The sequence below is a fragment of the Cyprinus carpio genome, chromosome A23 (genome assembly GCF_018340385.1).
Source record: "Cyprinus carpio isolate SPL01 chromosome A23, ASM1834038v1, whole genome shotgun sequence".
In the NCBI taxonomy this organism is placed as follows: domain Eukaryota; kingdom Metazoa; phylum Chordata; class Actinopteri; order Cypriniformes; family Cyprinidae; genus Cyprinus; species Cyprinus carpio.
The window spans coordinates 15,012,573-15,035,859 of NC_056594.1; the positions used below are offsets into that span (position 1 = coordinate 15,012,573).

At 37.3% G+C, this 23,287-nt stretch overlaps 1 protein-coding gene across 4 annotated transcripts in view; it reads right to left on the reverse strand.

The window, feature by feature from the left end:
- LOC109048443 (zinc finger protein castor homolog 1-like) overlaps positions 1-22,985 on the reverse strand; it is a 191,336-nt gene extending 168,351 nt beyond the window's left edge. For 2 of the 4 annotated variants that reach the window (XM_042713322.1, XM_042713321.1), the window contains exons 1-2: positions 22,707-22,985; positions 19,332-19,391 (exon numbers count right to left, since the gene is read on the reverse strand). The gene's annotated coding sequence lies outside the window, so the exon portion shown is untranslated. The remainder of the gene's footprint in view (positions 1-19,331; positions 19,392-22,706) is intronic. The other 2 variants (XM_042713323.1, XM_042713324.1) reach the window with 2 other exon arrangements.
- Positions 22,986-23,287: the final 302 nt, after the last annotated feature.

Genomic DNA, 23,287 nt, shown 5'->3' on the forward strand with positions numbered 1-23,287 from the left:
AATAAAATAAAGATGAAATATGCAATTACTAAAACTGAAATAAAAATAAATTGAAGCTAAAGAGAATTTAAAAAAATGACAAAAGCACATAACAAAATTACTGAAACTAAAATCTAAAAAAAAAAAAAAACTGAAAAATATAAAACCTTATTGTAATATAAACTGAAAATATAAAAATGTAAACTGAAAAAATACAAATAAATTCTAATTCAAAATATAAAATAAAAAACTGTAACAGTACATAAATAAAATAAATAAATATATGAATTATACTAAAATACAACTGTTTGGTTCACAATAAATGCAATCAAAGTTCTCAGTCAAGTTCAGAACACTGTAAAAATCCACAGAGTGCATGATGTAAAAACACAGTGAAGCTGTAACATGATCAAGGCCCGCTGCAACTGCAACTGAAGACACACACAAGTTGCTACACCATATGGTGCTGTCAGAAAAATAAATGGTTTAAAAATTAATGTACTGAGCACACGAGCGATCACAGAAATACCAACACAAGGCCCCTCATGCTTAACCCTGCTAATCAGGACCTCAAGCAGATATGAACTGAATTGAAGACCACTTTGGCATTTGGGCGGAAGGACCGGCAGCTGTCTCCAGATCTACTGTAAGCGGCGCTCGTAGTGATACAATCGCCAGTGCCTTTCAGCACTTCCTGCACATGAGACAGCCTAATCAAATGAGCCGAGGCGAAAGCTGCCCGAGCTTTTAGTCCTGCATCCCGAAGCCCACCCTAAACCAACATTAAATCCATCTTCCCTCCCTCCCCCCTCATTTCTTATTGTCTATCCCTGAGGTGCACTTGGTGTGGCATGAGTCATCACTGTTTAAGTCTGTAGACCAGGAACACAAGCTGGTGGCAAGGTTACAGCCAGGAAGATGAGGGACACTCGTATTCTGCCAAGTCAACAAAAATCTTGAAGAGGGCTTGGAGTGAGAAGACGCACTCTGCTGACAAGGCAGCCGTCACCTCTCTGTGGCTGGAAAGACTGATGCACTCGGACAGCTCTGGATAGCTCTGCACATAGAGGAGTCAGTATAAGAGATACAGCTGCCACCCTATGGGACCAACCAGTCAGACAACCACACTGTTAATGCCATGGAATCAGCTTTAGATCAGTGTCACATGGGAAAATATTGGCAAAACAAATGCTCTCTGCTGGAGAGGGACGGTTGCATTATGTAGTAGATGTTGGTGAGATAGTGGTGTCCAGCAGCCTGAGAACACTAGTGAAAATGCTTCTATTTTGCATGTATTTTAGTATTTTTACATATTTGTTTGTTCATTGCAAGTGAGAAAACTTTTTGTACAATGCAGTGCACATTCCACCACAGAATAAAAAATAAAAAGAGAGAACTGCAACTTTTTATCTCACAATTCAGATATAAACCCAGAATTATGACTTCGTACTCATAATTCTGAGTTTACATCTCACAAGTGACTGTGAATTTGTATTTCACAATTTTGACTACTATTTTTATATCTCACAATTCAGATTTTTCTTCTCAGAATTGCGAGTTTATATCTTACAATTCTGACTTTTTTCTCAGAATTGCTAGATGTAAAGTCACAACTAGCTAGGGTTTTTTTTCGTGGCGGAAACAGGCTTCCAAATTTGAACAATAGTATGTAAATATAATGAAAATGAACAAATATTGATTATGCTAAATACATATATAAGGCACAATTGCCTGTTAATTTTCCATTATCTGTAAATATTAGCTTTTAATGGGAAAAAAGAGGTTTAATTGTTTAACTTTTTAATATTTGGTCTTTTGGATCCCACTGAAAGTTTAAACTATTGTTCACTACAGTATGTTCCTTAAAAACGGTGTATATTTTCAGTTAATAATTTGTCCTGAAGCATTACATGAAGTCATTTTTGAACCGGATTTAATTCAAAGAGAAGGAAAATTGAAACCATTCTCCACACAACAAAACACTGGACAAAGTCAGTGTGACTGAGTGAGCAACACACAGCCACTTAAGCGCGTATAGCAGACTCATAAGTCCCAGTCAGTTCCTCCTCTACCAGTTTCCAGCTTGTAATATTTGGTACTGACCACAAACCATGTACTGGTTTCCATTATTGTGTCATCATCTAAGCTTTTTTAAGAATCTGGAAGCTTATTGGACTTTTTAATAAGACAAATTAGTGGCATGATGTGACAATTAAGTAAAGGCCCCAGAGCTTTGGCGGTAAAGGGAGGCCCGGACTGAACATGTGGGAAAGAAGATTTCAAGTAAAATTTCAAAGAATAACTAACAACTAACAATTTCCAGCTTCACTTCACAGCTGCACACCTTTAAAAGAGGACATATGGGACAGCAAATTGAATTTATATACTTATTTACATACATATACATTAATATTCAATAATCAGTATTTTTTAAATTCAGCAAGGGTATTAAACTGAACAAAAGTGACAGTAAATACATTTATAATGTAATACATTTCTATTTTTAAGTAAATTATGCTCCTTTGATCATAGTTTCCACAAAAGTATTCAGTAGGACAACAGTTTTCAACATTATTTAGAACAGGAATGTTCTTGGCACCAAATCAGCATATTAGAATGATCATGTAACACTGAAGACTGGAGTAATAGCTGCTAAAAATTCAGCTTTGCCATCACAGGGAATACATTTTAAAAACATATTAAAATAGAAAACACTTATTTTAAATTGTAATAATATTTCTTAGTATTACTGTTTTAACTGTGTTTTGATCAAATAAAGCAGCCTTGGTGAGCATTTTATACTTCTTTTTAAAACCATTAGCATTTTTTCAATATTGTAAATAGTAGCTTGTACTGTTTTTCTCAGTCGAAAAACAAAGACTGCCTCTGATTCATTTGAACTGCTACTCGTGACAGACATCTGAATAGAACCACAGTAAACATTAACTACCGTGCAGCATCTGCATCTTGCCCCAAAAATCACATAGTTCAGCAGCAGACATGTTGATGAGAAAGCCATGAAAAATTCATGGCAAGACTTAAAGTTTGTGTTACAGAGGACATATAACTCAAACCACATCCCCCTAATCTCAGGCAGTGCTCTATTATTATTACAGTGATTTCATACTGATAATCATAACCAGAACACTCACAGTCATAAAACCCGTAAATACACACAATGGCGTCTTCAACAACTCTCATCATTCATGTTAGACAGCACCACAAAATTTTAAAGCATTTCAACAGTAAAAGAAGATAAAGGGCACTTCAAAAAGATGTTAAAAAGTTTGTGTTCGGGCAACGCCATCAAGTGTGATTGTCTTGCTGATGGGCTGCCTCTCTCATCTCCCACCCCAATGTCCCATGACCTTATAAAAATCACTGGGTTTATAAACAATGCTTAGCGGTTTACCGAGCACATCAGGACAAACGAGGAAATGAGGATAAGTGAAACGCATGTCCCTACAGTTGCTTCCACTATCGCCATAAATCACGTCCGGTTTATTGCCTCTAATAAGTTGATGCAAGGCCATTTTTCTCGCTGCCCATCGTTCAAACATTTTAAGACATATTTACAAGGAACTTGTTAAAATATTTAATAATATTTAGTGGCAATTTCAGAGCAGCCCGTCAAACTGCAAAATTTACGTCCCTTAAGTTTTTAAAAAGGCGATGACATGAATAACCAAGACTGTCAAAACTGCCTAATTTGCAATAGACAGCCGTAATTCTGATACCTTGAGTAAAAAAAATAAAAACAGGATTTCAACAAAAACAAGCAGCATTAAAGGACAACACACTCATCGTGAGTGTGGTGCGCAACTTCTCCGCAAAGTCGCTCGCGAGCAGACAGTGTCCGCGCTACAGATGCTGCCGGAGACGAAAAACGATCATGTCAGCTAATAAAGGTACATATATCCTTCTCCCCCCGAGAGTTATTTATCCTGTGACTACGAGTGCAAGATGGAACGTCTCCTACGGCATTTTATTTAATTAATTGCCATAAAAAAGCTAATTCTGAGACGAGAGAGCCAAACAAATCAATTCGTTTCTGCCGCAAATCTTGTCAAATTATTTAATCTATAACTCTACTATGTTCGGGGAAGAAATTACTGGTTGACTAAGCTCGGAGCTTGCATTATCGATTGTTTTAAAGCTACCTGGGCGCAAGACACCTCTGGGCCCGTCTGGCCTTTGTTGGCTTGCTTCTGCCTCTCCGAGAGTCTGATATCAATGTCGTTTGGACCATCTGGCAATGGCCTGGCTAGCGCATAGAAGGAAGTGACCCCCGTTGACACATGAATTGCAGGGCTATGAGTAGTCTCTCCCCCGTGCCCTCTCTGCGCAACTCTAATTAATCGCCTATTCATCTTCTCGATTTGGAGTCTGAACATGCCGTAATATTGGTAGTTTGGCGAGCAAGCCATTAAAGTGTAATAACCAAGTGCAGGCACTCGATTTGGAATAGTAGTGTCATTTTTACAATGCAGTGCACATTCCACCACAGAATAAAAAAATAAAAAGATGAGAACTGCACTTTTTATCTTCACAATTCAGATATAAACCCAGAATTATGACTTCGTACTCATAATTCTGAGTTTACATCTCACAAAAGGACTGTGAATTTGTATACAACAATTACTACTACTATTATAACACACAACAAATAATTATCTTTCTTCTCAGAATTGCGAGTTTATATCTTACAATTCTGACTTTTTTCTCAGAATTGCTAGATGTAAAGTCACAACTAGCTAGGGTTTTTTTTCGTGGCGGAAACAGGCTTCCAAATTTGAACAATAGTATGTAAATATAATGAAAATGAACAAATATTGATTATGCTAAATACATATATCTAAGGCACCATTTGCCTGTTAATTAATTTTCCATTATCTGTAAATATTAGCTTTTAATGGGAAAAAAGAGGTTTAATTGTTTTAACTTTTTATATTTGGTCTTTTGGATCCCACTGAAAGTTTTAAACTATTGTTCACTACAGTATGTTCCTTAAAAACGGTGTATATTTTCAGTTAATAATTTGTCCTGAAGCATTACATGAAGTCATTTTTGAACCGGATTTAATTCAAAGAGAAGGAAAATTGAAACCATTCTCCCACAAAACACTGGACAAAGTCAGTGTGACTGAGTGAGCAACACACAGCCACTTAAGCGCTATAGCAGACATAAGTCCCAGTCAGTTCCTCCTCTACCAGTTTCCAGCTTGTAATATTTGGTACTGACCACAAACCATGTACTGGTTTCCATTATTGTGTCATCATCTAAGCTTTTTTAAGAATCTGGAAGCTTATTGGACTTTTTAATAAGACAAATTAGTGGCATGATGTGACAATTAAGTAAAGGCCCCAGAGCTTTGGCGGTAAAGAGGCCCGGACTGAACATGTGGGAAAGAAGAGTTCAAGTAAGATTTCAAAGAATAACTAACAACTAACAATTTCCAGCTTCACTTCACAGCTGCACACCTTTAAAAGAGGACATATGGGACAGCAAATTGAATTTATATACTTATTTACATACATATACATTAATATTCAATAATCAGTATTTTTTTAAATTCAGCAAGGGTATTAAACTGAACAAAAGTGACAGTAAATACATTTATAATGTAATACATTTCTATTTTTAAGTAAATTATGCTCCTTTGATCATAGTTTCCACAAAAGTATTCAGTAGGACAACAGTTTTCAACATTATTTAGAACAGGAAATGTTTCTTGAGCACCAAATCAGCATATTAGAATGATCATGTAACACTGAAGACTGGAGTAATAGCTGCTAAAAATTCAGCTTTGCCATCACAGGAATACATTTTAAAACATATTAAAATAGAAAACACTTATTTTAAATTGTAATAATATTTCTTAGTATTACTGTTTTACTGTGTTTTTGATCAAATAAATGCAGCCTTGGTGAGCATTTATACTTCTTTTTAAAACCATTAGCATTTTTCAATATCTGTACATAGTAGCTTGTACTGTTTTTCTCAGTCAAAAAAAAAGACTGCCTCTGATTCATTTGACTGCTACTCGTGACAGACATCTGAATAGAACCACAGTAAACATTAACTACTGCAGCATCTAATCTTGCCCCAAAATCACATAGTTCAGCAGCAGACATGTTGATGAGAAAGCCATGAAAATTCCATGGCAAGACTTAAAGTTTTGTTACAGAGGACATATAACTCAACCACATCCCCCTAATCTCAGGCAGTGCTCTATTATATTACAGTGATTTCATACTGATAATCATACCAGAACACTCACAGTCATAAACACGTAAACACACAATGGCGTCTTCAACAACTCTCATCATTCATGTTAGACAGCACCACAAAATTTTAAGCATTTCACAGTAAAAGATAAAGGGCACTTCAAAAGATGTTAAAAGTGTGTTCGGCACGCCATCAGTGTGATTGTCTTGCTGATGGGCTGCCTCTCTCATCTCCCACCCCAATGTCCCATGACTTATAAAAATCACTGGGTTTTAAACAATGCTTAGCTGTTTACCGAGCACATCAGGACAAACGAGGAAATGAGGATAAGTGAAACGCATGTCCTAAGTTGCTCCACTATCGCCATAAATCACGTCCGGTTTATTGCCTCTAATAAGTTGATGCAAGGCCATTTTTCTCGCTGCCCATCGTTCAAACATTTAAGACATATTTACAAGGAACTTGTTAAAATATTTAATAATATTTAGTGGCAATTTCAGAGCAGCCCGTCAACTGCAAATTTACGTCCCTTAAGTGTTTAAAAAGGCGATGACATGAATAACAGACTGTCAAAACTGCCTAATTTGCATAGACAGGCCGTAATTCTGATACCTTGAGTAAAAAAATAAAAAACAGGATTTCAACAAAACAAGCCATAAAGACAACACTCATCCTGAGTGATGGTGCGCAACTTCTCCGCAAAGTCGCTCGCGAGCAGACAGTGTCCCGCTACAGATGCTGCCGAGATCATGTCAGCTAATAAAGGTACATATATCCTTCTCCCCGAGTTATTTATCCTGTGACTACGAGTGCAAGATGGAACGTCTCCTACGGCATTTTTTAATTAATTGCCATAAAAAGCTAATTCTGAGACGAGAGAGCCAAACAATCGTTTCTGCCGCAAATCTTGTCAAATATTTAATCTATAACTCTCTGTCGGGGAAATCTGTTGACTAAGCTCGGAGCTGCATTATCGATTTAAAGCTACCTGGCGCACCACTCGGCCCGTCTGGCCTTGTTGGCTTGCTCTCCGAGAGTCTGATATCAAGTCGTTTGACCTGGCAATGGCCTGGCTAGCGCATAGAGAGAAGGACCCCGTTGACACTGATTGCAGGGCTATGAGTAGTCTCTCCCCTGTGCCCTCTCTGCGCAACTCTAATTAATAGCCTATTCATCTTCTCTGATCTGAGTCTGCACACGCCGTAATATATGGTTAGTTTGGCGAGCAAGCCATTAAAGTGTAATAACCAAGTGCAGGCACTCGATTTGGAAGAGTAGCACCTTCTTACCATGGAGGGGAAACAATTAATTTCTTTGATGATCCTATGTAGCCAATCACCTCTCTCTATGCTCCTGAGACAAAAACAAAGCCCATGGCGCAGAAGCCGGACACATTTTGGCCACCAAAGATGCTGACACTGTTACGCAATCCTTCTCTAATCTATACGGTCACCCTAAGCAAGAGAAATATCACTCAAGAGTCTCATAGGCAAGGTGGTTGCCGTCTCTGAGCACTGATCTCCGGTTACCTTTTTATCATTTAAGGCTCCCGCAGCCAAGCTGAAGGTTAAGCGTATTTAATTCCCAACGCGGCCCTAGGCTGAGACTATTTGCTAAATTCTGCTGAAATACATTATGGTACAGACCTCAAATCGGGTGCAGAATATAAAAAGCATTTTTTCCCCAGCTTTCCAGACTTTGCAGGTGAGGAACCGGGCCAACAGGATTACGTGATGCCTGGCATTGGGGCCAGCTGATGGTAGGAAGGTAAGGGTGTGGTTGATTTATGTAGCTATCGTGCAGGGAAGACAATTACTTTGGAATTACATTTTAATAATATCCCATCTCAGAATGATTCCCAGACCTTAAATAGACTGGTAGCTAAACAACAAGTAAACAAAAGGTTGCACAAACATTGACAGACAACGTTCAGATGGTATTCAATCCTGTGTGGAAGTGAAGGAGTTACTTGGGAGTTATTCTGTGTTTCTCAAAGCAAAAATCCATAAAGTTCAAAGCTAGAGTTTTGTGAAGGTATCCGACTGAATGATTACTTGAGCACCCATTATGGAACTTTTATTTTGTGTCTGTTAACCATGACAGGGCTTCTTCCCAACTGCCTTTTATTAGAGAGGGGAAAAATACACTTGCATGCATAATAATATGCTTGGTATTTCATGATTATATGAAAATGAAAAAAATCTGAATACCCAGGATTCAGCTTGGGGTTTTGCCTGCCTCTCAAGCAAAACCTTCTAAACCCATTATTCTTTTTGCTAGAACTAATAACGTTTTTGTCTCTGCAGCTTAAGAGACTAATTGACTAGTTTTTTTGGAGGATAGCCCAGATGGAAAAATAAGTACCCCTTAAAGACCCTATTCCCTCCTCTTCCCAGAGATTTAAGCCCCTTATTAATTAAACTTTCACCAAGTCAGGGGTTTTTATTAAAAACAATAAAGTCTACTGCCTTTCAAACAATTCTTTTCTATTGTTACAGAGGGTGAAAAACCATTTGCATGACCAGATGGAAGTTTTCTTTTAAATACCATAATTTGTGGTCTACAGACTGAAACGCAAAAACTCATTTAAAATGAGGTACTTAAAAGGATAGTTCACCCAAAAATGACATTCTGTCATCATTTAATCACTCTCATTTTGTTCCAAACTTGTATGACTTTCAGAAGAAGTTTTGACGAATGTTCACGCTGTTATACTCCATAAAATGAAAGTGAATGGTGACCAGAGATGTCAAAAAACATCTTAAAATCCTAATAAAAGTAGTCCACACAACTCATTCACTATATTCTGAGTCTTCTGAAAAAGACTGAAATTTAAGTTATTAATCGCTAAAAATCTTTTACTACATGGAAAAGAGCAGCTTGGACATTATGCAAAACATTTTCTTTTGAGTTCCAGACAAAAAAGTCATACAGTTTGGAATTACATACAGGTGGATAAACATTGAAATTCTTCTGAGAATGATTCATTTAAGTTGATGCAAATTGGCATAACGAGTATTGTGTTAGTACCGTCAGTTATGAAACTGTTGTGAACAAACATGTCGTGTGAACCTGAACTTGGGTCAGGGAGCTCTGGTTGACAGGATGTTTAACGTGGAGTGTGTTTTGCATTATCACTTTGGTCCGATCAGTCATCATCTTGATCAATTCATCAATTTACATTGCACTATAAGCCTTGAAACAATATTTGCAAGTCGATGTCATGTGGTTCAAGTTGTTGATACTGCTGCTCAGGACTTTTTTTTTCCAACAGCAAAATGGGGCTCATTCAGAACTGTGAGTTAAGAAAACTGACTACGAATAAAGGTGAGTTATGCCATTGACATCGAGTCCAAAAAGCAACCAATGAATTCTCAGGGAAAGTGGGAGGTGCAGCCGGCTGAAAATGAACTACATTTTCGAGCACGGGCAAACACGTGTCTTTCCTGTCTGTGTCCATACATACAGTATAGCACTATAACAAGACCCAAAATAGATCAGCTAAAGAGCAAGATGACCCATGGAGTGTTTGGAATGGGGATTTAGAAGAGACTGACACCAGAGGCTGCTTCTGACGTTTAAACCCCAATAAAACTTGCTCTCATCTTCTGTATCATGAAGCTACTGGGACGTTCTAAAAACTAACAATCAACAGGCAATCAACTTTTTTTACCTTATCCATTTATTTAACTATAGTTGAAGTGCATTTTAAGTTAACAAAATTCACTTCCCCACCCAAAATTCCCCACCCAAAATTCACTTCCCCTTGGGGAAGTCGTGGCCTAATGGTTAGAGAGTCGGACTCCCAATCGAATGGTTGTGAGTTCGAGTCTCGGGCCGGCAGGAATTGTGGGTGGGGGGAGTGCATGTACAGCTCTCTCTCCACCCTCAATACCATGACTTAGGTGCCCTTGAGCAAGGCACTGAACCCCCAACTGCTCCCCGGGCGCCGCAGCATATGGCTGCCCACTTGCTCCGGGTGTGTGGTTCACAGTGTGTGTGTGTGTTCACTGCTCTGTGTGTGTGCACTTCGGATGGGTTAAATGCAGAGCACAAATTCTGATTATGTAAAAACAAAATATTCCTAACTTCACATCACTTTCACTTTTTTCACTGTCATATTATTCTCCACCCTAGTCAAATAGTACAGAATGTCGAGGTGTGGTTGCAAAAATAAACAGCAAAAATGTGTTTGTACATTCTTTTTTTTATTTTCCCATAATGATCACACAGCAGAGTCAAACAGTAGCTGACATTGTCAAGGTGGTGTTTTAGCAATACTATGAGAAATTGCTAGGCCTTTTTTTTTATTCCCACTTGTACTGTAGGTGCAGCACAGGATTTTAGTTTGAGGCTGAATTGCAGTTTATTACACTCAAATGTTTCCATTTCCACAATTGGGGAAGTCGTAGCCTAATGGTTAGAGAGTTTGACTCCTAACCCAAAGGCTGTGGGTTCGAGTCTCGGGCTGGCATACCACAACTGAGGTGCCCTTGAGCAAGGCACCGGACCCCCAACTGCTCCCCGGGCGCCGCAGCATAAATGGCTGCCCAGTGCTCCGGATGTGTGTTCACGGTGTGTGTGTGTGTTCACTGCTGTGTGTGTGCACTTAGGATGGGTTAAATGCAGAGCACAAATTCTGAGTATGGGTCACCATACTTGGCTGTATGTCACGTCACTTCACTCATCAAAGTCTCAAATTGTTCTCAGATTTGTTTTTAAAAGTCAGAGAATTCAGTATTACTAAAACATTTCTTACAATCAGAATTATGCTGTCCACATTCATTTTAAAGCTCAGTACTCTCAATGTCTCATTTATATCTGTTTTTATTTCTCCTAAGGAACATTTTACACTGATACTTACACAAAACTCCATTTAGACTCCTGAGCTCTCAGAGCAATGTCTAAGCAATAAAAAAAAAGTTTCCTCTGGGAACAATCATGTATTGTGGAAGTTAGTGCAAACTACAACATTTTTATGCATATAACACCACTATTGTAATGCTAATGAAATTAAACGTTACCAGTTTTTACATAAACTGCATCAACAATGCAAGAGTTATATGACTTAAGAAACAAATCGATCAAACAAATCTACTTATCCATCTTATTCCAGACATAAAATGCATTATGCTAGGAAAAATGGCTTCATTGTACTAAATAAAAGGCTTCATTGTTTGCTCTTTGCTTTCATCCAGTTGTAACTACTTACAAAATGTTGATGTGAAAAAGAAATGAGTTAAATAAGGAAAGACAAATGACAAACACTTTATGAAGGGAAAAAAGGGTTCTCTTGAACAAAATGTAATAGACTGAAGGACCGGCACAAAAATCCCATTTTGAGAGAATTGCTCTTTCCAGTCATTCCACTTGAAAAAAAAAAACACAAAAAAAACAATTGAAGCCCGCTTGGTAATTTTTCCCTCAGTTATCTGTTTTCTGCTAACGAGATGTCACTAATATGTTCTGGAATGCTGGGTGAATGGGCAATATGATTGGCTACAAGGAACTTAATGATGTATACTAATGTGTGAGAACAACTTCTTCGTTGTTTTTTTTTTTTTGCACAACACATTTGTTGACATGCTTTTCTAGAAGAGTTTGCCATTTTACAAAGGCTTTACTATCAAATTAGAAGTGATGAATCGTTTCTAGGGTGCCAAATCCTTTTACTAATCAAGCAGCCTTAGTGTTTGTTAGATTGCGCATTTTCCCTCAATTACATAAATTGTAGGGACAAGACGGAATAACATAACAGGCAGAATAATTAAAAGAAAAGCGGTTTTCCTGTCTCCATTTACAAAGAAAAACAGCTGATTGTTTACCTGTGTTCCTTTCAACTAATTAAAAGAGAAAAGCAAATATTGTAAGCTGTCTGTTGACGTAAATGCATAAGACAATTGTGATGTGGATTATGCTTTATTGGTCCTCTCTCCAAACAGCATGCTATTCTGACTTAATTTGCACTAGTGTGCCATCCTGAAAGCATCTAAAGCCATCTTTAAACAGTCCCATTTAAAATTCAATGTGATTAGCAGCCAAATTGCTGCAAAGTCTGCAGCGTGGGGATGGAGTAAAAATTTAATTAGGATTCATACATAAAAGAGAGGTCTTTGTCACATTTTGCAAAATGCATCCCAGAATGACCACTATGTTCAAAGCTCTTTCACTCCTGTGAATCAAAAACTAATCGATCTGAAGGGAGCGGAGGAGAGAAAGTAAAGGGTAAACACACACACACACACACACAAAAGCTCAGGGAGGATCTCTGTGGCACCGCAAACCCACAGGACACAGCATGATTAAATAATACAAAACTTTTCTTTAATCACAGTTTAGAAAACTGGCTGAGATCTTCAACAGGAGACAACTGCAGAGCCCCACAGCCATTAATGAGATTCGCTGAGGGTTTCCCCTTAAAATATTTACACCATCCCATGGCACCGCAATACTGTCCTAGAATGAGGAGGTGAACTGAGGAAGAACCGAGGAGGTGTGCTGAAGTTCTCCTAATCAATTTGCTAATTACTGGAGTGGCTATAGGAGAAGGGAGGAATTCCTTCTGGCGACGCTGCGTACTAATAAACGCTGAAAAATGCATTTACTCAGACAGCCAAGTGGAATTCTGAAGTGGAATTACCACACGAGCTGATTGAGACGGCAACCGCTGAGGTCTCTGTCAAGGAAGAAAAGGGAGCAGACAAATAAGCGGTCAATAAGGTTGTTCCGTAAGATAAGAGCACTGAAGGTGAGAGTAAAAACAGAGATGTCAGTGCTGACAATCCACTTTCTCTTTTGAGAAAGAAGCAGCTTCAAAATCATTGTCTTTAAAAAAAAATTATAAATTATAAAAAATAAGAATTACACTAGTTACTGAATTTTTTTTTCTATTTAATGTATATTATTTTTTAATATCTATTTGAAAAAATATATATGATTAATATATTTAATAAAATATACTTCCATCAATTTAATTTAAAATAACATTATTTAATTATTTGTTTTTTATTATTATTTATTTTAATTCAATGTTTTGTTTTATACAAAACGGGTCACCCAACGTTGTCCACCATCTCAGTAACTCCCCTGTTATTGGACATTTTCACTAACTGCATAAATAATTATAACTAATCACACATTTCTGCAATGACATTTAAAATGTAAGACTATTTTATTCACACCACTGATTTTTACCTCTCAATTTTTATTTCAAATATCATATTTATCACAACTTTTGTTGTGTTTTTGTCATTTCTTATAAAGTCAATTTAGTTTTTTTAGTTCAGTTAGTTTTATTACATCAGAGTAAAGAACTTTTAGCATGTTAACATGAGCTAATGCTAGTTAACTGCAAGAGAGAGATTCAATAGATTGTAGAGTTCACTGTTTAGTTTAATGTTAAGAAAAAACATTTCTATTGTATGTAACCTCTATGTAACCAACAAGAGAAAATTAATTTGAGTGCACATGATAAATGAAGAACAGAGAAGAACAAAGTCTTTGGCTCAGTGCAGCACAGGTCAGAGAGACGGTAGACTTTGTGCTGGGTGTTTGAGGCCAGGCTCAACACTGAACCTGTCACAGAATGCAACCCACATCCTCCTCGAGGTTAAACGAGGAGAAACCAGCGCCTTCCTACCACTCAGACGTGCTGATTGCACCCCCTTTTTCTGACCTGTCCCTCGGCCGCGGCCTTCCCGCCCCGCCTGTCACACCACACCGTATGTGTGCTACTGCAAGCGCATCAATTAACATAAACTAAATTACCCAATGGCACATGATAAACAACACCACAGAGGAAGATGAAGAAACATCTTCTTTAACAGCAACACAGAAGCGCTTGGAGCATGTACCCCCTCAAATTTCTAGAACTGAGTTGATTTTCATAAAAAAATAAAATAAAATAAAAAAACAATAATGGTAAAAATAAATAAAGAGAATACTATATATATGCATGCGTGTGTGTGTGTGTGAGAGTAATTGGTAAATGATGACAATTAGCAGTAGTAGTAGTAATAATAATAATAATGATTAAAATATTCTTCTTATTAATAAAATATGACATAGAAATATGACATATCATTATTTCTCACTCTAATATCTTTTCGGAAAACAAAGGAAATAGAAAAAAAATCTAGAAAAATATCCAGCACTTTTTCAAACATGCTTTCACCATTTTTTTTCTTTTTTGGTGTGCCAACTTTTTCTTCCTAGTTATTTTTCAACCTAATTGAGCTTTTTTTTGTCTGTTAGATGTGCATACTTTTTGTAACATTTTTGCTAAAAGTTTGCATTTAAACCCTATTCTCCTCTCTAAATTAAAAAATATATATAATAAAATTAATAATTTTTTTAAATCCTTGCATATAGGTACTACAAAATGTTTCTGTATCAAAGTGGCAACCAGTACAGAATGACACACCTCTGCAAAAAATCATTATCAAAGGGAGTTCACCCAAAAAAATTTAATTTTGTCACCATTTACTCACCCCCATATTTACTCACCCTTAATGACACGTAAATAATGAGTAAATGATGAGAGAAGTTTCATTTTCGGGTGGACTGTCCCTTTAAATAAGTAGAGATTTATGTGGTGCTTTGCATAAGTCTAAGATCAGTTCAGCTTGAGGTGAACTCAGCGGTACCTTAGGTTTTCCGAAATAAGTGAGCTTTTTTTTCTCTTCAGTAATTGAAAGACTTTGCTGTTCTGCGAGGGGCTCTCAGCATCAGCCTACAGCAGGATTTAATTTGTTCTTACTGCCCCTAGTGGAGAACGACCAATCTCATATGCTCAGTGCTAAAATAAGACTTCCCATTCAGAAGAAGATTAAAGTGGGGAGTTCAAGTAAAATGAACCAACCTGTAGTTTTGCTAGAATCTCACTCTAAGTTTGTTTTGTGAGCGCTGGGAATTCACTTATGATCTAAGAATCGTACTTGACTAATACATCCTGAACACTTGAGGACATTTTTATTGACAGAGTCATTTTAAAATACAAAAAAAAAAAATAGAATTCACATGCAATTACAAAAGTTTTGTAAAAACAAATGATCGTAACGGGGTGATAACCATCTCATGATAATATGCTTCTCTCATCCCTCTAGATTGTTGAACGCAAACTCAGTTTTCATTTGTTTTCACTTCTTCCAGTTGCCTTCTACCATGCACCAAAACGGATGACTTAAAAGAGGCAATTAACAGATATCACAAACAACTCGTTTAGCAGACGGCAGCACGGATGAATCAAAGGCTAAACAAACCCCTACGGGTATTAAAGGCAAAAACAACAAAAAGAAAAAAACCTGTTGCTGTGATATTTTGTTCCTCTCACCTCAACGCGCACCAGTCACAATGGACTGCTTTGCAGAGGTTCTGTGCTCTCATAACAACATCGATGGCTCTCTGCCACCCAGGCTGCCCCAGGGGGCGATGAGAGCAGGTTGCCATACAAACCCCAACCAGGACCAGGGAGGGGTTGAGACTACAGGGAGCAGTGGAACAGGAAAGAAGCTCCTTCAGGACTGGACCAATGCTGTATCGCCAACCAGTGCTCCCAGAGGTTCAGCGCTCCGCTTTCTCAAATTTTTCCATCTCTCAGCCAGAAAATAACAGTGGCACAAACACAGGCAATTACGGGCCGAGGGCACAGCTACTTAGGCTATGCGTTTCATTCATAACCTTTCAAAGGGCAGAAAATAGAACAAACGATAAGTGTCTGAACATCTGTTTGGGGGTAAATCATCTTTAGGTGACAGAGGGAAGCTGAGAAAACGTGACTGAGAAACAGGCAAAGGCCAACAGCTCTGCTTAACAGATCTGACTGTGTTTAGTTTGTTCATTTAGCTGATGCATATTCACACTGAGCTTTTCAGTCAATCAAGAACTGCTTACAATGATATTCATTATAATATTCATGCACTGCATGATGAGTATAATATTTTAAGGGTCTACAAACAGATCAGTGAGACGTCCAAACCAGGAGCATTCAAAACAAGACAGGCAGACGATGAACTAAACTCGCCAGTAAGCTAAACACAGCTTTGTCCATGCAATCATTTAATCCTCTCAGAACTGTAATAAATACCTGACAGCAAACAAGTACACACTGCAAACATAAGTAATGGTTTAATACTATAGGGTGCAGCATTAACAAATGTGTGTAAAAACTGCTCTTATGCAAAATCAAAAATAAATTCAACATGATTCAAATAATATTTAATCTAAAGGTGCATATTTGCGCAATATGTTGGATTGAATTTGTCAGAAATGACCTTTTTTATGCAGTTGTGATATTTTCCCCCTGAACTAGATTTTTTTAGTTTTTTTTTCCATTCATAAAGCTATTTTTTTTTAACTAAATAAAAACACTGTTACATCCTTTAATGTAAAATGTCTTAATTTAATAGCATAACTAGCTAGAATATATACATCTTTTAAAAATATAATCACAATATTTTCCCACTGACATAGATTTTGAGGGGTTTTATTACATTCATGAAGCCATTTTTTCTAACCAAACAAAAACACTGTAAGTGCCATTATTTAATGTAAAATGCCTTAATTTAATCAATTACATTAGAATAATTATCTACAATAATAACTAGAATATATACCTTTAAAAAAATCAAATGATGATTTTGTCACAGGGATTTTCTGTGGCATTTCTGTCACTTTAATTTTGCCCCCATATATTTCTGGGCCCGATTGCAATATTATCAACCTCAATTCAATGAAATTCTAATTAAAATAAATAAATAAAAATCTGTTGCACATACAGTGCAAGAAGTACATACATGATCTAACTCTTAACATTACTTAACCTAATGTAGTCAGGTTGATTCAGTGTAATTAAACAATATTTTATATAATATAATATAATTATATTTGTTATAATAGAATGTTTTATGAATATTTTTATAACCAGTTAATTTAAAGATTCATAGCTAAAGCCCAAGTTGCCAGTCAAAACATTTTTAGGAAGCATCGTTCATGCACTTCTAGCATCTAGCAGGGCTCTAGAAGTGCTGCTGGGGGTACGGCTCATTCTGTGTCCCAGTGCAACCAGCAGGGAGGGGTGTGCATGTGCCTTTGTCCCCAGTAACCTTGGCCAGTGTTAGGATTACCTTGCATTTACACTCACTGCTCCTTCTTTCCTTAAGACTTATTAAGAATGATAATGAGCTCTGAAAGGGGCAGTATGTCCCTTTCTCTGTCTTGTTGTTAGCGCTCTCTCTCTCTTACTCACCCCCACCCCCCAACTGATTCTCTCGCTCACCTCCTTCTGAATTGAAAGGACCCAGGACAAATTACCAAAAAAGCCATTTTCAACTATAAAGTGAGGGCTTAAATCGATACTTATTCCATGCCTTCAAAATCAAGCCTATATTACTGTTGTCAGTGTGATTTGTTTATTTTTGCTCTAGTATACAGTATGCATGCTCTTTCTGTCAAGGGGAAATGCTCAGGACGCAGTTCACCTTGAACCTCAATTATATTAGATTTCCCCACTGGTTGATCAAGCATGCAAAGAGGATATTTCCAATGCACTAAAACAAAAATAATAATGACTATTAAACAAACATGAGGCCTATGCATGCCTGCATGTTGAGAACGGAATTTTTTACAAGGATCACAATAGTGTGAATAAAGATACCTAATCATTGCAGCGAGCAATTTACAAAGTGGTGGTGTAAAAAAGCAATTGCATTACATCTCGAGAGCTGTCAAGCATAGCGCAGAATCATGAATGTATATTTTAACACAAGGGTTACGGGTTCAAAGCCAAGGTCAGAGAGACAGAGAAAAAACAGGTAGCACCAACTCCTAGACACTAGCAGTAAATCAGCAAAACCTCAAATATATCTTTGATTTTGACTGAAGCAAGTAAAAGGATGCATCTTCATCAGAACAGATTTGAAGAAATTTAGCATTAATCACTTGCTCACCATTGGATCCTCTGCAGTGAATGGGTGCCGTCAGAATTAGAGTCCAAACAGCTGATAAAAACATCACATCCATCACTTAATGTATAGTGAAGTGAAAAGCTGCTTGTTTTTTTTTAGAAACAAATCCATCAAGACATTTTTAACTTCAAAACTAAAATATGAGTCCTTCATACATAATATTGCGTTCAGCAGTAAAAAAAAGTTGTCTCGTCTGAATCAGGAGACAACAAGTACTGTATACAAGCTAAAACAGTTCAAAACGGTTCTAAACAAATATGTCTGTGGATTTTGATGTTAGAGGACAACAGGGGATGGACTTCACCACTGGAGGAAGTGTTATTATGGCCTATGGGCTCATCTTTTGCCCAGAAGTGATGTTTAAAGTTAAAAATCTTAATTATAAATTTATCGCAAACACACAGCTTTTCACTTTGCAATACATTAATTGATGAACTGGAGTGTTTTTATCAGCTGTTTAAGCTCCTATTCTGATGGCACCCATTCACTGCAGAGGATCCACTGGTGAGCAAGTGAGGTAATGCAAAATTCCTCTGCTAATTTTCATACGATGAAAAAACAAACACATCTACATCTTGGATGGAGTAAATTTTGGGTGAACTATTCCTTTAAAGACATAGCAAAAACTATGCAGAGATGCCCTCTCCACTAGTTACATGCATAATGTGTTACATTCACCATTCACAGCATAAACTCTTTAGAGCAAATCAAACACAATTTATCAGTGGTCAAAAGTTAAAGTACAGACAAAAAGAGAATATTCAAGGCAGACAGACCCTGAGATTGATCAACTGCTCTTGTCCCTGACAATTCCCACATTAATAACCAGTTACAAACAACCTGTGAAGATTTCAAATGTATGCAACGCTTTTCAAGAAGCTTTAATAATTTGAGTTTAAGCTTTTTATAATACACTGAATTCATTCATTAGTCTAATAATCAGACACAGAGCCTTGTCATTTGAATGAGACCCAGACACACAAAAAAGGCTACCTCACACATTAATTACTTATTAAATATGTATCATTTTTCAGAATGCTCAAAACCCTAATGTATGATACGCAAAGACACACCACAGATAAACCCACAGACAGTGGGCACACATCACACATGAAATGCTCAAAGCACAAAAACATTCTAAACATTAAGGTTTCTGTTTACCTTCTCTTGGATATCACAGGCATTTTAAACATGAGATGTTCCCTTCAACTGATTGGCTTACTGGAGACATGGAGGGAGAATGAAAAGAGAGTAATTAATTACTTATGTGAACCATTGCATGAGAAAGACAATAAACCTGCCTGGTCGCCATGGATATGACATATTTGTCCAGAAAACAACACAATAATTAGCAAAGCAGAAAGATCCAGAGAGAATATGCCAACTCTGGGGTTTAAAGTGGCAGTGATCTTTTTACACACTATTGCTTTCAGACACAACACAGCAAACAGAGCATAAACAAACATAGTAAAAAGGAAAAACATCTTATAAACTAATGCCACTAAAAAGTCAGACAGTGCAAACTGTAGCAAATACTTATTATTACAGTCAATAAATCCAAAAGTAATAGGGAAAATGCTATGATATCACTTTAAAATACTGTATAATTATAAAGTTATAGTTTTTTCTTAAATGTAAAGGATAAATAACTGGATCACACACTACATCTTCATGAAACTGTATAAATCTGAGTTAATACTAATTATGTACTTAATACACAATTTTCTTTTTATTGTCATATTAGCCTAATTTAAAGCAATATGTGTAACATTTAAAGTGTTGCTCTATGCCCACGATGCTGTCCTCTAATGACCTACATGCTTTCTCAGATGCTCAAAATAAAAATAATATCGAACAATTAATTTATGATTGACAGCATGGAACTATTATAATCACCTGACAATATTTTGCAAAATTTATATTGAATTTACAAAAAAAAAAAAAAAGTTTATAGATTTTACTATAAAAACTACAGTGAAGTTGTGACAAGCTTGTCTTTCCAAACGTGTTGCCACTGCAACCTATAGATACTGTATGTATCTAGATTCCACATTCGACAGATCCACAACGATCCGTCCGCCATCTTGGAGTGAAAGTGAGTGAAGTGAGTGAGTGAAAGTGACATACAGCCAAGTATGGTGACCCATACTCAGAATTCGTGCCCTGCATTTAACCCATCCAAAGTGCACACACACAGCAGTGTACACACACACACACACCGTGAACACACACCCGGAGCAGTGGGCAGCCATTTATGCTGCGGTGTCCGGGGAGCAGTTGGGGGTTCGGTGCCTTGCTCAAGGGCACCTCAGCCGTGACTTGAACCCGCAGCCTTGGGGTTAGGAGTCAAACTCTCTAACCCTTAGGCCACGACTTCCCCAACTATAAAAGTGCATATGCAGTCTATATGCACTCCATCATAATAAAAATCAATAGCTGCATCCCAAATGATGCACTATACACTATGCACTTATACATTATGTACTTATGCACTATGTACTCAACTGTGTAGAGTATAAATTATGTAAGAATATTTTGGCATTCATAATCAGAGTCTGATAGCCCCTCCCCCTTCGCTACGTAATTAAAGTGACGTGACATGTAGCCATGTATGGTGTCCCATACTCAGAATTTGTGCTCTGCATTTAACCCATCCAAGTGCACACACACAGCAGTGAATAGTAGGTACACACACACACCGTGAGCACACAGTGGGCAGCTTTCACAGGTTAAGAATGTGTTTGTTTGTTTTTTTAATATGTATTAACTCAATATTACAGGTTCTTAAACTAAAGCACCTTTTAAATGCCTTGATAGCCTACAGATATTCATAAACATGTGTATAGCTACAGTTGCAGTGCAGATGCACCGGTATTGCCCTCAAGACACCGGCTTTCACATTCCAATATGGCGGACGGCTTATGTATAGCGGCCCATAGAAACAGCCGCTAACAGGGCATCTAGCTATAGCCTACATACAGTATCTATGACTGCAACCAATTGATAGTTTTCAGGTGACGTCACACCCCTACAGGAATGCCCACATGGAGGGCAAAACAAGGCTTTCCTCCACTGACCGCCAGTTATTTTTAGGATTGCATTTAGTAGTAATGTAGTAAGACAGTGATATTTAAAGGCCAAATAAAACACCTTATTGATGATGCATACTTTGCACAGGCAAGCAGATGAACCCAGAATATAAACGCAACGTGTGAAGTTTAATATTAAATGTTTTCCCATAGAAAACCATTATAAAGATGACGCTTAACTATTTAGTGCATTGCATTCATATTCCGGGCTCATTTGCTTGCCTACATAAAGAACGCATCATCAATAAGGTGTGTAGCCTACTAATTTCATATTTTAATTAAAGGCACTTTAAGTGTTATTTACATTAAATGTTAGTGATTGAAATATTGCGACAGGTGCTTTATATGGATTGCTAATGGCCAAAACTTGCATTTTGTTCACATATCTTTGCTTTATTCTTTTGAGAGGTAATTTAAATACTTTTGGATTGGAACAGATAGAAAATTGACAGTCTTGTGGGGCAGTTCTATGGATGTTTTGCCCGCCAGGTCTAAAACGTTGCGGGGTCTAAAATGTGTTATTATTCTAAATATCAATCATAAATATTTCAACTGATTGTTCTAAAGTTTAACTAACAAAAAAAAAAAAAAAAAAAAAAAAAAAAAAGTTAAGCCCTACACTAAGAGTGCGCTAAATACAAAAAATTGCCTTTGCGTGTGCAGGTAACCATAGCAACAGTTTATACAGTAATATAAACAAAACAAAATGGACTATAAACCCTGTCATAAAGTACTGGCATTATTTATTACTTTATCATAAAGTAACATATCACAAAAAATTGAGGAACCACAAAACAATAAATTCCTAAATTAGGCTATATATGTATATAGATACAGTATTATCTCTCTCACACACACTCCGTACATACTTCACTGCTGCTTTCACTTTGCACTCTCGTTGCTTACACCTGTTAGGAGCTCGATCACGTTGTGGGTAGATTTAAAGCGGTTTCGTTTTACACTGATATTTACATTACTTAGAATGACATGAAAGAAAAAAGCACTACGGCTTGTACTGTATCCATATACAGTAGGCTACATCATGTGTCAAAGACACGAGAGATACAGGTTACACATCTCAGTGTTTTGCAGCATTAATAGCTGTATGACGAGCGGACAGATAAGGACAGGCAAGTCTCGGGTTATCGGAAGCGATCAAAAAGTTGTGAACTACTTTTAGCCGGAAGAAAACAGCGCACGAGCTCCCTGAACCGGTCCGCGTCTGTCCCTCGCGCATGTAGGTGACTGTAGGTGCGCAGACTTTCAGTTCTGCACTAAGTGACGCGTTCTATTCAAAACATGACTTTATATTATAAACGCAAGCGTTAGATCAAACACAAGTGATCCGTTCTATCGTGAACACCTGGTCGAATTAAACTCACTGGAGTCTTAAACAAATAGTTACAACTGACAAGTGAGATCTGTAGCTCATCCAAAACAGTCTTACCTGTAACGTTACTTCCTGGCTTTCCCGCGACTTTCTAAGTTAGAACAAATGTTATGTAGCCTATAAGGTGCATGACAAGGGAGCGTGATTAAAGTTGCCTCATTTTTTCTTTTTTTTTTTTGGAGTGGTGTTATTATTGGATTTTCCTATTTCTAACATAGGGTGGGTCGCTCGGAAGATCTGCCCTGGAGAGCCGCTTCAGACTGGGAAGAGGAATCCTTAATTGAATATCTCAGTTAGCACAGTAAGTGAACTGGAAAACACGGGATGGATTCCTCATATCCGCCCTTCAGGCTAATTGCACTGACTGTGGTATTGATTTGAGCTGCACTGCTGTGCATGATATGGGAGATTTTATTCTGTTCATTCATATGACATTGTTGGGGTGTCTTCCTCTTGTGGTCACCTTCTGGATTCACAATCCTGATGACACTTGCTTTAATAAAATTTCTTCCATCCAAAAAAATAAGTTCTCCTCTGTTGTACTACATTTGAGCCATTTTGCACATTTCAGTGCAGACAAAATAACTGTTTTACATTTAAACAAGCAACTAAAACGATGTGGAATATCCACTGTATTT